The sequence below is a fragment of the Neopelma chrysocephalum genome, unplaced genomic scaffold, assembly GCF_003984885.1.
Source record: "Neopelma chrysocephalum unplaced genomic scaffold, ASM398488v2 Primary Assembly neopelma1_80b, whole genome shotgun sequence".
NCBI lineage: Eukaryota > Metazoa > Chordata > Aves > Passeriformes > Pipridae > Neopelma > Neopelma chrysocephalum.
In genome coordinates this window covers 77,154-94,889 of record NW_020897742.1, presented here as the reverse complement: position 1 = coordinate 94,889, position 17,736 = coordinate 77,154, and the positions used below count along the sequence as shown (strand labels likewise).

Genomic DNA, 17,736 nt, shown 5'->3' with positions numbered 1-17,736 from the left:
GTAGATCCATACAATTTTTTGGAGGCACTGCCATGATCATGTGATATTGAGGTAAAATAAGGTAATGAAAATTTTTTATCTGCAGTTTGGCTTTCCTGTTTAGCTTGTGTAAGGGAAGGGTAAAATCCTCACTGGTGAACTGAAGAACTGGTTAGCTAGAAGGCAGGTTCCAAGCAGAGACTCTCAATTTTTCTTTGATGTCAGGAACTCTTTTAGGCACCTGCATGGCCCATTGGTGCAAAATCTGAATAACTCATGGAAATAAATTTTCCTACTAAACTTCCTGTGTGAAAGAAAGGGGCATACTCGTATCCTTGCTGTACAGATAGTGCTCTGAGACTAATGTCCCAGTTCACAGACCTTTGTGCAAAATCTGAATTTTGAGAGATTGAAGTGAAATGCTGAATTCCAAGTACACAGTCATTAAACTCTTTAATACCCTAGGCCTTGCAACAGGCTGCCCAGGGAAGTGTGGAAATCACTGTCCCTGGAATTGTTCAGACGCCTGTAAATGTGGTGCCTGGGGACATAATTTAGTGGTGAACATGGTGATGTTGGGTTAATGGTTGGACTCAATGATCTTAGAGGGTTTTTCCAACCTCAACAGTTCTGTGATTCTAAGCTTCTAGATATACAGATTTTTGCCAGTGAAATTCCCTTAAATGTTTGTTCAGGTCTTACTGTGGCATGAATCTCTCTCTGAGTGTTCTTCATTGACTACAAAGGAGCATCAGCTTCCAGGTTGGAACAGGCACCTGCCTTGCATGCCTCTAAAATGCATGAGATAATTTAGATGTAAACCCCTAAGCCCCCAGGAGACGTTTTCAGGAACCAATCTCACCTTGCTGTTGGTTATTCAGGTAGCTCTGTGCTTGACAGACACGCTTCTCAGAGCTACTGATGATCTCTGGGATGTAAGCCCTTAAAAGTTTGGCAAGTGTTTGGATGTAGATCACATACCATAAGGCTCCTGAATTCAGGACAGCAAATAATTGGAATATTTTTCTTTCCAGTGATTACCATAAATGTTTAGGGAGCTTGTTTCAAAATATTTTGCAATCATTAGGTAATTTTTGGCCATTTTTACTTTAAACAGTCAAGGCAACTCAGATTTCAGGTCATATTAATATAGTTCACCTTCACAAACATCTCTCTCAGGTTCAGTTACTTTTTAAAAATTTTACCTTATTTACTGCATTTACTGTTGAAACAGTTACCATGTGCTGCAGGAGATACCACGTTTTTAAATTCTGTGAGTTGAGTATGCAAGTTATTACTGTTCATGAAAAATAAAATAGAGCCATACATAAACCACAACACTTCAGAGTTTCTTCTCTCCCAAACAAGGAAAAAAATTTAATTTACAGGGTGGATGATAGCAGTATAGAGAATAATAAAAACAAACAAACACCTCTCCACCAAAAAAAACCAACCCAACAAAACCAAATCCAAAACAAACCATAAACCAAACACAAAACCTGTAATTCAAAAGTCAACATTTTCAGGATTTTTAAAATATATATATGTACACATGAGTATGAAAAACTGATGCATAGTCTTCTGATCAGCTACCTTTGAAATAAATCATGAGCAAAAAGGACACAGAAATGACACGTGTGGCAGCTATATAATGGTCTCCAAAGGCAAACCTCCCCAAGTATTGGTCTTACAAATTGGTGGTTGATTGAAGTGTAGACTGCAAACCTCATTGGATTGTGCAGCTCTCAAACCACACAAGAATGGAGAGTATTATAGCAGCAGCTGTTACCATGGACGTTGACAGAAATCTGAAAAGTGCAAAGGATAAACATAACAAAAAAATAAAACCTTTCCAGATGGCTGTACAGCTTCCTAAAAATATACACTGCCACTGAAGGCTGGCTGGATTGAAAAGAAAAGGTATGTTGTCTAAAATAAAAAAGCAGTAGAAGCTGCTGTATGTTAAAAAAAAAAAGGTAGAAAAAAATAAATCGCAAGAAGTTGGTTAGTGAAATTTTTTCTCCAGTCTCTGCAGAACTTAACTATGCAATATAAAGCGGCAGATGCAAGCTATAACTAAGATTGGGCATAGGTAAGACTGTAAGCACCATTCTAAGAAACATGGCTGGATGGTTAAATGATAAATGCCATTTGGCTGCATTTTGATAAAACAATGTTGCTGAAGTAAGACAAGCAACTAAACCCAGTGTTGACTAGCATGTCTGCCTGCCTCTTTTCTATACAAGTCTAACCACACATGTCCATGCCTGTGTGACTTCAGGATTAGGCTAACATAACTGATTTATTGGGATCTGTTTTTGGTATGTGGTCCCCAGCAAGTAAAAGAAATGAAGCTGGAACTCATGCATGAGGGCTTGTCAGTATCTGCAAATTGTAGTTTCCCTGAATAACTGCCTGCTGTTTAAGATGAATGGCAATTCCATATATCATGGCACATAGTGTACACCATTAGCAGATTTATTTCTGGATGTCAAAGAGCTCTTGATTACCTTCTACTTTCAGAAACTTTTGCCAGTTTGGCTGAAAGTTTCCTGACCCATTTGTCTGCAGGAAAAAGATAAAAAGGAGATAATCATCACAACTCTTCCCTTATCAAGACTTAAATGACATAGGGCTGCATTTCATGTGATCTAAAATGAGAAGCTGGCCAGTGTTTCACAGAATTAAGACTACTGCAATTAGAAAGTTAAAATTTAGCAAGTTTTTTTCCCTGTTATTTCTGTCATCAACAGGCTGTTCTAACAGGATATTTCTTTTAGTTTTTAGTCTCAAATTATTTGTGGTAAATTTATACTATTTGTTCTTGTACCAAAATTATTCTTCAGACTTAAATAGTTCCTCCTTTTTGTTGTATCATCTCAGACATATTTCTAATCAGCTTCCACTCAAGTTTGATTTGACTAGAGCAAACAAGCCCACCAACCTTCCTTCACTTCTCATAAAGAATGTTTTTCTTTCCTTGATCAGCCTACCAGCCTTCTCTGCATTTCTCCCTGTTTGATCATGGGCAACAGCCAGAGGGGTGTGTGTGATATTCCGATGCTGGTCATGCACTAGGAAACAAAGAAAGGAGCAAAACCACATCCTGGCACCTTAATTTAAGAATTGTTATTTCTGAGCATTTATCTATGGTGTCTTAACATCCTCTAAATATTTTTAGTACCATAGAGGCACATGTAGAGCAAAGAGTGAAATTTTTGAAATAACTACCTAAACTTCCACTGCCTGTCAGTATAATTCCACACTCTATTGCTAATTTCAATCTAAATTGCTTCCTTTCAGGCCTAAAACCATGCAATCTAAATAATATATTAAACATGAAGGATCCAAATGAAGCCTGGCAGTCACTCAAGGTGAGATTACAGCCTGTTTAAAATGAGCATGTGCTATTTTAGAGGCAGGTGTCTCAAAGGTAATTGTCATCATCTTCTCCTTTGGATTATTCCAGAAATCATCAGGAAGATTGTGTACTTCCATTAGCCTCGACAGCTGGTTCTGCTGACGCCGGGATGTCATAAAAAGTGTTGTTAGAGTGATGCATTTCTCATGGAGAGCACATGGGCACATGTAAGAAATGCTGCTCTGAACCAGGTATTCGCCCGAATGACTCTTTCCTCCTGCAGGATAGAAAAATCACATATTATTCAACTTGAAAGAAAAAAGCAGCATCCAAGATACTGTCCAAGCTTTTATAAAGTGCCTTGGATGAAATCGCCAGATACAATTTCCTACTGTACAGTCCCTTAAAGAAAAATTATACAACAGACATCTCATTTCAGATGATAGACTCTGCTTTTCTAACCACATTTCCTAGCCAATCAACAGAATAATATTTTTTAAAATGATTTAAAACGTATCTATGATTTTATGAACCTATGGACATTGTATATGCTCTGTGCTCTCTGTATCATTCCACTGCTAAATTAGGAAGTCGAATCCTGGTTTGGTAAACTATTCACATAAACAACAATTATTTTCACTATTTATTGTGGTTGCTTAGGTGTTCCCTAGCTGTTTTGAATAATTAAGCCTCCAGAAAACCTCTCTCCCAAACATCAGCAATCCTTGTTTATTAATACTGTTACACTTGTTTCTCAGGATCTTCCTGTTGAGCTATAATTTCATTATCTCAGACTGGCTCCACTGGGGCGTTTCTGTTTGAATGCATGTTAACCCTTTGTTTTGTACATTGTAAATTATCTCTGTCACAACTATAAATCAGTCATTGTAACTTCACTACATGCAGTAGCTCTAAGAAAAGCAGAAGAAGCAGAACATAGTTCTAAGAAGCAAAGGTTAGATTGCTAAGTGTGACAAAATCCAGATAATCTGTGTTCTAGACTGATGAAGGAATCTAGTGCAGTAAATGCCAAGTCCAGCAGCAAGAATTTTTAACAGACTTTTAGATTGTCTGATTAGAGAGTGTCAAAACCAGTAACAATTTTTTAGAAATGACTCACCTCTCCTCCCCAACAACCTTCTGCTCTTTCGCTTCTCACAAGGGCCAACTCAGGGCTTCTTTCAATGTGAGCAAAACTGAAGTTTGCCACTGCATGGGTGAGCATCAGAGATATTTATTTAACCCTCATTGTTTGTGGTGACACTTCAGTTCAAAGAAGGATTTTGGGAGGACAGAGTAGGCAGTAAGGGGCTTGAAGAAATTTTTAAAGTTCTAGTGAAGTAGAGACAGATGGAAGAGGCTGGTCTGAGGATCTTTGCTTTTTTTTTTGGTCAGATTAGCCAATAATTATCTTTCCTTGATTTTATTTATTGTATTTTTTCTTGTGTAAGGTAATACAGCGGTATTATCCCTTTGGATTTCAGAAAAGCACTTTCCACCATGCTGCATTGGAATTTTGTACTGCAGATGGAGATGATGGCAATTAACAGAGGCTGTGGGGTGGATTGAAGAGCTGTTGAAAGGGGAGACTGTGCAGAAGGGGACACTGGGACAAAGAAAGGCTACTGTTATTATCCTCAAGGGATCAATCTGTGACAGATTGTGTTTAATGTGACCCAAATATAGAGAACTAAATATGGGATTCTGAAATTCAGACCTCGTCATAAAGCTGGGATGTGATGCTGGGGAGTGGGGAAGGAATCATCCACTGAAAGAAGCCAGCGTGGATCAGATGACTCAGGCAGCTGAAATGAAAAATATGAGATAAACTTGAGAGTTTCAAATTACAATACTGGGCACTCAGAAATCAATATTATTTTTGGTTCCTGTTTTTTTTCTATAAATAGAGGATTTCTAAATTGGAAGACGAAAAAGGTCGTTCCTTAGCTGAAAGATGAAGCTATGAACTGCCAAGGAATTTACTTGGTTTCCGGTGTTTTCCATTGTAAAAAGCGTTGGTTAAACCTTAGTTGACAGATTAAAAGACTTTGCCTTTTTGACCTAACCAACTGAGTGTCAAAAGGGATAACTTTCTGCAAATAATTTTGAAGAACGAATATTAAATAGGAAAAAAGTTCTGAAGTTAAAAAGAATAAAATTGGTCTTCAGCAAGTTTAGGGTAAAAAAGGAAAAAGAGTGAATTACTGGAACACTGGAATGGTGGTCCACAAATAGCCAGCTGGAGAAGGAATCAAAATTGTTTTAAGATCATGTTTGGTAATCTACTGAAAAGGATTGCACATTAAAATAGGGGAGTTTAAGAAGACTGGAAATTAGATTTGTGATCAAGTTGTTGGATATTTAGTGTCTCTGAAACAAGAGTAAATCACTCATCACACTGTATATTAATGACACCTTTCTGGGATTGGGTTGCTTGGGGGAGGAAGTGTAGATTTTTCCCTGATGATCCATAAATGGCTACTGGCGATTGAGTGAGAAGAGTTGCCTTCCCCTGACGTGTGTGCAAAAGAAGAAATAGTTTTTCTGGAGCCATTACACATTTAAGAGAATAGAACAGCTCAGGCTGGCAGGTACTAATTTTGACCCGCTTTCATTGTAGGATGTGGTCGACTTTCTTGGTTCATATGTTTCATCTGTGCCTATGCAAGATGAGTTAATATGAGAGCAGGTAGACAGCAGAGGCTGAGTTTGAGTCACAGTATATATGTAGTAAATGCTAAATAACAGTAGTGCTGTAGGACATTGGTAGAAACGCTGTTTCTGAAGCTACATTAAGTAACACAGGTGATCCGTTCCAGTTCTGTGTTCCTGGTAAAAATTGCCTGAAACATGAAATCTTTAATCAGGCAAAACTTTTCTTAGAACTTTTTCTCAGAACTATACTGAAATTTTAGTCCCCTTTAATATTTCTACTTCTGTGAATACTTCCTGCTCTCTCAGATATTTATTTTCCCTAAATAGCAATCTGTTCCCTTAAAAAAAAATCACAGTGTGCCAACACTCTACATAGTCTCTAAAAATTTACCCAGCAAGTCACATCTCAAATAATTGTAAAGAAACCTAATGACAAGGGAAGGCAATAAGAGAAAGGAATTGAAAATTTTCCATTTCTTTTAAGAAATAGCAATAAATAACTTCTTTTTTTCCTCCAAAATATCCATCAAAACTAACTTTGTTAATATATGTGTTTTATTTCAAAATTATTGAATGAGAAATAAAAAAGCCAGAAATTATAATAAGGACAGAATGAAATATTACTGTTCAAAAATAAAATAAAACAGTTTTGTTCAAAAAACACCTGAGAGATAACTCTGTCATCAGTCACAGCCACCACGGCTTCATGAGAGGAAAATCCTGCTTATTAAACCTGATTTCCTTCTATGACAAGGTAACCCACCTCAGTGATCAAGGGAAGCCAGTTGATGTGATCTTTTTGGATTTCAGTAAAGCTTTCAATACTACCTCTCACAAGATCCTTCTGGACAAAATGTCCAGCACACAGCTGGATAAACACATCATATGGTGGGTGAGCAACTGTCTCATGGGTAGAGCACAGAGGGTAACAGTGAATGGGGTAACATCAGGCTGGTGACCTGTCACTCGTTCCACAGGGCTCTGTGCTCTTCAACATCTTCATAAATGACTTGGACACAGGACTAGAAGGGATACTAAGCAAATTTGCAGATGATGCAGAAGTCAGAGGAGCTGTTGACTCCCTTGAAGGCAGGAAGGCCCTAAAGAGACACCTCAACAAATTAGAGGACTGGGCAATCACCAATCATAGTTCAGCAAGGGCAAGTGCTGGATTCTGCACCTGGGATGGGGCAACCCTGAATGTATATACAGAATGGGGAATGTTGTGCTGGAAAGCAGTGCCACAGAAGGGGAGCTGGGAGTCCTGGTCGATGGCAAGTTGAATATGAGTCAGCAGTGCCCTGGCAGCCAGGAGGGCCAACCTGTCCTGGGGGCATCAGGCAAAGCGTCACCAGCCGGTCAAGGGAGGGGATTGTCCCACTCTGCTCTGCACTGGGGTGGCCTCACCTTGAATATTGTGGCAGTTTTGGGCATCACAATATAAGAAAGATATTAAGCCACTAGAGAGTGTCCAAAGGAGGGCAATGTAGATGGTGAAAGGCCTTGAGGGGAATCTGTATGAGGAGTGGCTGAGGTCACTTGGTCTGTTCAGCCTGGAGGAGACTGAGGGGAGACCTCATTGCAGTTACAGCTTCCCCATGAGGGGAAGAGGAGGGGCAGACACTGCTCTCTTCTCTGTGGTGACCAGTGACAGGACCCAAGGGAACGGCCTGAAGTTGTGTCAGGGGAGATTTAGGTTGAATATTAGAAAAAGGTTCTGGAACAGGCTCCCTAGGGAAGTGATCACAGCACCAAGCCTGCCAGAGGTCAAGAAGCGTTTGGATGATACTCTCAGGCATATGGTGTGACTCTTGGGGATGGTCCTGTACAGAGCTAAGGATTGGACTAGATGATCCTTGGGGGTCCCTTCCAACTCAGAATATTCTGTGATTCTGTGAAAAAGCAATATTTTGAAAGAGCTACAAGTTTACTATGGAAATATGATTTTAAAGAAACATATTTTTCACTATTTTTAGGGTTTTAGATTTTTTTTTACAACCTGTGATTATCTTTATTTAGTATTAAAAAATACTAAAATTTTGTTTGATTCTGATGCAGACTGGACAGGGAAATGGATAATGAGATCATTCAGTGCACCAGGGATTAAAGTAATCTAGGAGATACATTTCAAAGCGTAGCCCAAGGAGGTTACACTATTTCAAAAGAGAAAGTATGTCATGATTGCCTTCTTTTTTGTTTTCTTATATATTTCCAAAGCTAATCTGTGATGGCATCTGTTTATTGAGCCACATAGACCACTTCCTTCATCTAATTCAGCAACTCTTATGATCATAACCAAGTGATTTTGAAAGACTTTTTTCAAGTGTAGACATGAGTTCAGCATGGTCTGAGGAACACAGGTGATTTAAATTGTTTCCTTTTAGACAAGATTTGGGGAGTTTACTGTCATGTGCATTGCAAAAATTTCCTAAAAAACGTTGTTTCCAGGCTCCAGTCTGGTGACATGATTCTGAATGTGACATTCTCTAATTTTATGTGAAGAAAACCAATACCTCGTAACTCTGATTCCCATAACCATTATTCCTTGTTCAGGTACATATTGTGTAAGTAAACATTTCCTAATATACTTTTTTGTTTGTGAAAGCCTGTAATTTTTGAGACACATGGAAGCAGAAATGAGGACACACCTTTTCACTCGGAAGAAATAATTCTGAACTCTGGGATTCACAGTTGGAGAAATCAAGATCAAGGGACCAGGTATTGTAATTTGGCTGTGCTGGGGTGTGGTTACAAGGATTCTTGGCATCCCTCTGGTCTGACTGCTCTTCAGGCTATTCCTAGGCATGGCCTAGGAGTAAACTTGTGCTATTCCTTGTTGACAGTTTAAATGCATTGGAGAGCGAGGGGGCATTTCTAGTGTGGCCATGGAGAGGATTGTCATGGGTTAGTTCATTAATATCAAAGAGCCACAGTATCCTGTGCTAGAAATCTAGAAGATAGAGAGTTTCAGATAAATCACAGAGTACCTACTCATAGAAACATGTAGGTGTGAAATAACTGGCTGTCTAAGGGTGCTGTAGAAAACATGACCAGGTGAGGTGTAATGATGAGTTCATATTCACAAAGAATATCACAGTAGAAAGTGTTTCTGTTGAAAGAAACAAAATAGTTGTGGGGCTATAGGAAGTGTGATTGCAGATAAAAGTGCCAACTATATAAAGTTTTGGTTATGTGGGAGTAGGGTGATAGACTGATGGATGGAAAGACATCAAGAATTTTAAAAGAATGTGTCTTTTTTTCCAAAGGCAATAGTATTACTAGTGGAAAAATATAGCAAAGGAAAGCTTCCTTACGATGAGTTTGAATAGATCGTGAAATAGTTTTTCAGGGAAAGCGGAGAAGGCTGTGCCAACTACATATTGTACAACCGTACAATGGATGGGATTGAGTTAATTTTCTTCATAGTAGCTTGTATGGTGCTATGTTTTCGATTTCTGATGAAAACAGTGCTGATAACAGAGCAGGGATATTTTAGTTATTAGTGAACAGCATCAAGACCTTTTTTGCTTCTCACTGTGCTCCCAGGGTGAGGAGGCTGGGGGTGCACAAGAAGCTGAGAGGGGTCACAGTTGGAAAAGCTGCCCCCCAGCTGACCAAATACTATATGATGTCATGCTCAGCACAATAAAAACAGAGAGGGAAGATTTTTGTCAACTCTGCAATTCCATGGGAACTGGCTGGACATTGGGCTGCTGGTGGGGAACAGTTTGGGGTTTTAGCACAGCTTTTTTTTTTTCTTGGCTTTGTTTTTCTTTGCTTTTTGCCTTTATTTTTAACTTTTCCTATTAAAGTGTCTTTATCTCAGCCCACAAGTTTTCTCACTTTTACCCTTCTGATTTTCTCCCACAACCTACTGCAGGGGAATGAGCGTGCAGCTGTGTGGTGCTCAGCTGATGGCCAAGGTTAGCCCACAATCACAACTAAACTGAAAAAGAATTAAAAGCTACACTGCCTGGAAAATTCTCCCCTGGGAAGCTTGTCTAGAACTGCCAGAGATAGTTAGCATGGCACATTCATAAGATGTGAAAAACATAGAGGTGAATAAGGTGAACCTCAGAATGTTACAAAACTGCACCCAAGCATGTTGTATGGATAAAAAAAAATAATATTATTAGGTTGTATATTGAGAGTCCTTTGATATTAAGGGATAAACTGCTGCAGATGCATAGAAAGATTAAGAGATGAAAGTACCTTCATCATTAAGTCATAGAACATTAAAAAAATGATAGCATGTTATCAGAAGGTAATTATACACATTCTACAGACATTCTCACCTGGTGTAAATCAGCAGATTTCTTTTGCAGTGAGAATTTTGGTGATTTATAAACAGAGTAGAACTTAGCTCACTGTTTGTGTTCCCATGCTGTCCTTTTAACACTGTTTAGACCAGAAACATTCATGCTCATGTTTTCCTGAATTTTAAGATGCTATGGATTGTTAAATCGGGAAGTGCCATCTAATCACTCCTGCTAGCTTAAAGGAAAAGCTGTTTGACCACACAGAATACTTCACAAAAACAACAAAAGAGAAACTCATTTAAAATTCCAATGAACAGGAACGATGAGCTCAATCTTGAGAAGTGCAAAACATGCATTCCTTTGGTTGGAAGAGAATAGGGCAGATCTTGCAAGAAATAAAGAAGCAATTTCTCTAGGGCTTATGCCTAAAAGGAGCTGAAAATCTCCTAGGAAGTTTTAAGTGCTCCAGATTGCCACTGAATTCTTATGATTCTGTCCCTCCTTCTCCTAAAGGCTTAAAACAAGTATACAGCATTGTGCTTCTAAATCCGAAGGCTAGTTTTTTTGTTGTTATTGTAATGGAGTATAGTTTTATTTTCATTTCAAAATACTTGCTTTTAGAAACCATAAAAAAATTGTGCTTTATCTGACAAAATGAAACTAATAATTTTGTTTGCTGCTAGTATCCTCCATGCAGTAATGTGAACTGAGGTATCAAATATTTAGTACTATGAAACACTAATATGGATATGGTGATTTCTCATTAATGCTAACAACTTTAAAACTAATTCTCATTAGCTTGAAATAATTATTTAGCTTCTTAGAAAGTGATTAAATTCAAACAGAAGTATATAATGTGTTTACAAAAAAAGAACTGGATGACATTACAAAGTGTTAATGGCTTTATTCCTCAAAACTTATTATTGAATTGGCCCATACATTTAAGGAATGGACTTAAAACTGGAGACTGTGTTTTTATTTTAGTGTAGAAATTGCATCCAATTTGGAAAAGCATTTTGGATCTATCAGCTACAAATTAAGCAACAATCACAAAAATAATAAACCCCAAAATAAACCCTAGAACAATATAATTCAGATTTTAATGGAAAAATAAAATTATTTCCCCATAATTATTTGACTAAGCCTGCTCCTATTTTCCCTTCATATGTAGAATGTTGGCGTTTTAAGGTTGGAAGTACAGTAGCATTAACAGTTTCACACATGCAGAGCCCAGAAACCCAGCGATAAGAAAGGCTAAGGCTCCTAAAGCAGACATGAATTTTGGGTGGGACAGTCTCTGGGATCTGAGCTTCATCTCACTGTTTGAAAGCTTGAACCTTTTGTTGAGGGAGAAGCCTTCTTTTGTGCATCCTCACCTTTCAGGTATTAGAACTATGTGCTCAGCAGTAATGAAAAAGCTTGAGAAGCAAGTGTGAAAATGGAGTGATGAGAAATGTTCTCTCTGTGTTACAGCTTCCGTCTTGGATGGTACACAGGGAGCTTAAGTGAGGAGCTCAGGAGCAGATGCATGGATGCTATTAAAGCTTATGTGCCAAAGCATTAAAACTAGAACTGTTCTTCTGCATAAAGGAGAGGAAAAAAAGAGGGCCCTCTAGCCATAAATTCGCCAGTAAAATGCATGTGCACTGTATCATTTGGCTCAATAAAAAATGCAGCATGTGGCAAAATTTTAGACAGATAAATGTAATTAACACTGAAAGGCAGATGGCAAGGAAAAGGGACAGGGGGGAAAACTACAGAAGGGTGGGATGCAGTGACACTCTCTAATATTATAAGTACATTAAGAATTCCATCCTCATAGAGGACAATATTTAAATGCTTTCCTAAACAGAAGAATATGACAGATTTTTTCCTGAATTAGAGCCTAAATTTTCAAGTGAGGGTCAGTGAATATTGGTTTATGCATTCGTTGTAAGATGTTGTTATCCAAAGTATAATTTTCAAGCATCCTGGTGTTAAGAAATGTGTTTAAGAGTGGCAGTTATACCATTTCTTAGAGGTATGATAAGAAGTGTCAGTGCCCTGCATAACAAATCATGTTTGTGTTACAGTAGAAAGTAAACATTTGCATTTCAAACCCACACAAACTGTGGGTAATATGCTAAGGTTGCTCTAAGTCAGCCTTGCAAAAAGTTCTGGAGACTGAGTTCTGAACAAGTGACTGTTTGTGAACAACTACCATGTACTTCATTTCAACCTGAGCAACCTATGGCTTAGAGTGTCACACAGTGGGGGGTTTTCAGCTCTTGGATTTAATGGAGAGATAGTGGCAAGGAGTGCATTAGGAAAAAAGGGAGGAGTGAGGTGGAATTAAACTGGGATTTTAAAAAACGGAAAATCAAAGTATGAGGTTTCAGGCCTGTCAAAATGTTTAATTCTTCTTGTTCAAGCTGCAGATGGTTTGAGTCATCTTGTGCCAGAATTAACTTGGTGACACAGTAAAATAACCTTTCAGAAATACGTTTCCCATATTTTATTCATTGTTGCACTTTAGCTGAACCTATTCTTTGCATGAATAAGGTATTTGAGATCAGATGCCCTCTTCATACTTGCTTGGTGGGAATTAGAATGTGACTTGTTAAGAGCTAAGCCTAATTATGGAATGAAGGCATGAAATGTTGCTTTTGCTTACAGTGTGTTGTGCATCTTCATCTGTCTATGCAAAATACTTACGAAGTGTGCTAAAAACGAAACCCTTGTGTCTACATCCTGCAAACAATCTGGAATGCCACCTTCTGTTATATAATACATGCAGACTTATTTATAAAGAAGAAAAATAAACCACATGTAAAATTTGTTCAGTTGAACTGGCTGTTTGATTTAAGACAAAAGGGTCTTTTCTGCCATTTGGATGGTTCTTCAAATCCCAAAGCAGTGGATAACAATGAAGTAAAAATTAAGGTGTGGCCATTAAAACATTCCAAGAAGTTTAGCAGATGAAGGTACCAAGTTGAAAGCTGGGAGTGAACGCCAAAACCTGCCTATTTCAGAGGTGGCATATTTTATCCTCTCTACTAGGGGTTCTTGCTGCCTTCTATCATTTTACAGTGCTGACGGGGGCTGTGGAGGGTCTAATGTAGAGCAGAGAGCATTAGAACAGAACTCTGTGCAAGGTCTGAAATGGCCCTGGATATCTGAGAGACAGATTTTGAGCAAGTTTTTTACATTGCTTGAATCAATTTTATATAGTGTAGTGTTTCTCTTTACAATCTAGGTTTCTCCTAAACATGCACATGAAAACACCATCTACTTTTAACCCTGAGTATTATTAGTTCAAGTGACAGTTAATGAAATAATATGTGCATATATGTTTTTACAATATGCATATCTCATTATACAATTAATTAAAAGTGCAATATTTATCCAATGCAAACCCTGTACATATTCAAGCGGTTTCTGTAAAAAGAATATTCTGAATTTGAAATCAATTTTTTTTTTTGTATCACAAACAGATTTTCTGTGCTTCAAAGGAAGGATTTTATTCAAGCAGATGACATCTTTCAAATCAGAAGCAGCATTTTAAGTTCAAGTGCTACATTTTGGTCTGAGGCAGGTGATTACTTTTATAAATCAGCTGTAAAAGGTAATCCTGAAAACTCTCCATAAATAATAACCAAGACTGAAAATTTCTGTATAGTGTGTGTGTATAATGGGAGGAAAATAGAGTTGAGGGAAATGGAGTTGAGTTTAAATGACTTTCTTCATGTAGCTAAATGGGCATTTCTACCATGGAAATCAAATGAGGGGTATACATATGGAAAGAGGGCAGGATCTGGTACCAGCTTTGCAAATGCTTCAAAAAATTATGCTGAGCAGCCCAGTCTGTTACAGCTTTTGAACAAAATCTGGAGGAGTGTTCATAACAAGTATAGAGCAATTTACATATTTTTCAGTTGTCAGACACTGTGCGCCACAAACTAACAGGGATGACTGGGTAGTATGGAAATCTGCTGCTGAAAAATTGTCCAAATAGATTTCAGTTCAACATGTTCTCCCATTACTGTCTGTGAGCATTTGTAGAAGTAAAACTTTCTTCAGAGCTGGTGAATTGTAAACCTTCACAAAAGATTTATTTAACCCATGCTGTATTTGTGCCAACATGGAAAGTAGTTTAGCACAATTAGGTCACATAGTCAGGAAGCAGTAATGCTATTTATTGCATGATATGGATAACTATTCATGAAGCTGCAGTAGGGAAGTCTTAGTTTTCAGGCTGATACAGCCAACCATTGCAATTAGATACAGCTCAAACAGCTTTTGCAAGTAGTTTCTCTAAATTTTTGGGTAAATTGCTTCTCAAATTCTGGGAAATGCTTTCTATTCTGTTTTTTCTACTCTATTCCTGTACTAAAATATTGTACAAATTGTAAATAAAATAGTTCACATAGAGTTATTAGGGCTTGCTGTCATTCAACTGTTTTATTTGGTAAGTATGAATAAGGTCATCTGTAATCTTTCTGACCACTTCAGGAGTGGGCATAAAGGCAAAACCTATTGAACTGCTAATTTGTTGAACAAATATTTCAGTGTTCTTCACCACAAATGGAATGTTTCTTTTTAAAATTTAAAGAGAAATTCAAAATTATTGTGTTATCTGTCATGTATATCTGGTTGTAGTTCGGATTACATGTAAGTGAAATCTTGACATAGCTGTATGAGTATAGCCTTACAAAGGAACCTCAGCAAATCATTCCCAAAAACCCTGGAGAAACCCCTACCACTATTATATACAATGCTATTTTCACACCAAACACAGTGCTTACTCCTTCAGTTAAGGTCGCAGAATTTTCATTTTTCCCCTGTTTCTGTCTGGAAAGATGCAAGAGTAATTTAAAATGCTCACTTTCATGTTGTAGAGATTAATGAGAAATGAAAAGGTTTTTTTTAAGAGACAGGATGTTTATTATTAAGACTGATGGGAAAATGGAAACTATTTCCCTTGAAAAAGAATTTTAAAAAATAACCCTTAATCAAGATGAGAAGGCAAATCCACAGATTTTTGTGGTTAAGAATTGATGAAAATTCCATTTGAAAAAACTTCAGTGGAAATTTTCAGCTTTCCAGCTATGGCCATGGAAACATTTTATCAGTTGGGAGAAAGGAAAATCAACAGGAACCTTCCAGAGTGGAATCTAGGGAGTCATCATTTTGGTTTTACTTAAAGGAAAAGTGTTAGAAAATCTTTCCAATTACAGGTTTCAAAAAGTGCTTTACTTATTATTATGGCAGTCACAGCTGTCCACTTTCAGAATTCCTCAGTCACACCAAGGGATGGGTGGAGGTTTGTTTTCCAAATAGCAGTTTGATTTTCTTGCTGTATTAAGTTCATTATTGTGCAAGCCTTCAACAACATGTTTTCCTTGTGTTCTCTACCTTTTTAACCCTTTTACCGTCTGTGTTTAGGTCACTGCTTTTGGTCACCACATTTGTGTAGCTCACCCTTTGGAGATATTTCAGTTGTTGTGTATTCCTTTGTTCTTGTTGTAGCTTTTCTTACCTTGCAAAGGTAACAGCCTCACCACAGCAGCTCAAAAATATTGGAATAGATCATGAAGAATTTTCACAGTCATGAATCATGAGGAATTTCACAACATTTAAAATAGTGGTCAGTCTTAAAACTGTTTGTCTACACAATATAAGCGATTAACTCCCTCACAAAATGTAAAAATATTCTTGACAAATTTCAAAATTATCGAAAAAGTCAGTTATATCTGTGCCCCCAAAAAGGTGCTATTGTTCAGTGTAGCAGTTTTTAAAAACTCAGAGATAAACTACTTCCAGGTTACAAAAGGCTTAAGGTTAATCTCTATAGTAAGAGATTTAAATGTGAGTTAATAAAGACCAAGTAGCATAGAGATATCTCAACAAAATTGCTTTCAAATTATTTTTCATCTCTGGAAGATCATCTTTCAGGTGCATATTGATCAGAGGACTTATTCTGACTTCATAGCAATGTGATTTTCTTGTTTTAATGTCAGAAATGAAGTTCTAATGGTCTGAATTTATAGTTTCACTGTCAAATCAATGCCTTGTATCTATCAGATGTCAAAATGATGACTAAAAGTATGGTGTATCATAGAATGCCAGCAACTTACTCTTGTTCTTTAATAGCAATCACTGGTCATAGATTTAGTAATTGAAGACCTAAAAATATTGAATATCTTTCTGAAGCCCTCATTTAGGAGCTTGACATTTTTCATGCTTCTATGTATTTGAGAAAACAGTGTATTTGAGAAGCTGATGCAAGCATTGATATACAGTTTCTGACTTATAGGTTTGCATTGAAAGAACCCTTTTCCCATTGTTTAAAAGTATATATAACTACATTTTTAGAAAACTTTGAACAGAACTGCAGCAAAATGTTCGAACCCTAAAACTCAGATCTTCACATATAGATTTTTTTTTAATAAGGAATCAGTGCTTTTCCTGGTTTGAAGGAAAAAATAAAAATAGAGTCATACATGATTGAAAAGGCAATTTTTACTTGCCTAGTTTAACACAAAGCTCACAGAAAATGTAAATATAACCACTAACATTCGACTCAGTGAAAGAAGAACTTCAAAGACGAACTGGAACATTTAAAAATCAACTTATTATGCGAGGGCTCTTGCCCCTCTCCTTTCTTTTTCTTAGCAGAGAAGAAAATGCTTGGTAATCTGCTGCTATTAACTTTTAAGGTCCTCACCACTGAAACATCAAAATACAATACAAAAGTAATTTTCTAATGTGTTCCAACTTCCTTTTTTTTTTCCAGTGAAGTATGTGGATTTTTACTGCTTTTAGTGGCAAAACATAGCAAGTCCAGCTGTTTTGGGAATCAAATAAAATTTTGATTAATCTTTTATGGGAAAGTGGTTTCATAGGGAGTGATTTCATTCCTTTCGCTTAGAAGGGAGTCTCTCATCAAGAGGAGACACTGCACAAAATAGCCAGTAATTCGAAACTGAAGAACACATACTTCCAAGTCTTCAATGTGCTTGTTTCAAGCTACTGATGTGGACAGGAGCATGTTCATCTAAGGTAGAGACCTAAGGTAAAGGTCTTACTGTCTTGCTTGAGTGTCTCCCAGTCCTTTCTCAACTCTTATTGAGCTTTGGCCTTTCATGTCTTCCTCCTGCACATACAAACCACGGCTGTGTGTCAATTCTTTTTTTATTGACTATAAGGAGAACCTGATGTGACTAGCTGATATGTAGATATGTTCACCGTATACATCTAAAATTAGATGATTTCAGACAACATTACTGACGACTTTACAGATGCACATGTGAATCAGGGATGCATGCAAATAGCACTTAGGAGCTTAACTCTGGGAGAGCGACTGCTGGAAAGCCCTTCTGTAAGAACTGATTGAAGCACCAAAATGAGAGTGTTATTTATAAGGAATGCTAGAAAGCTTTTAATTCTTCCATCAGCTGCTGTTACCAACTATAATGGTGACATTATCTTATTCCTACCTTG

General features: G+C 37.4%; 1 protein-coding gene across 3 annotated transcripts in view; it reads left to right on the top strand.

Moving 5' to 3' along the window:
- The window catches only part of TDRD15 (tudor domain containing 15), an 84,321-nt gene that overhangs the window by 29,695 nt on the left and 36,890 nt on the right, over positions 1-17,736 (top strand). For 2 of the 3 annotated variants that reach the window (XR_003535373.1, XR_003535372.1), the window contains exon 3: positions 13,728-13,858. The gene's annotated coding sequence lies outside the window, so the exon portion shown is untranslated. Of the gene's footprint in view, positions 1-3,282; positions 3,354-3,448; positions 3,713-13,727; positions 13,859-17,736 lie in introns of those variants that run through there. The other variant, XR_003535374.1, reaches the window with a different exon arrangement.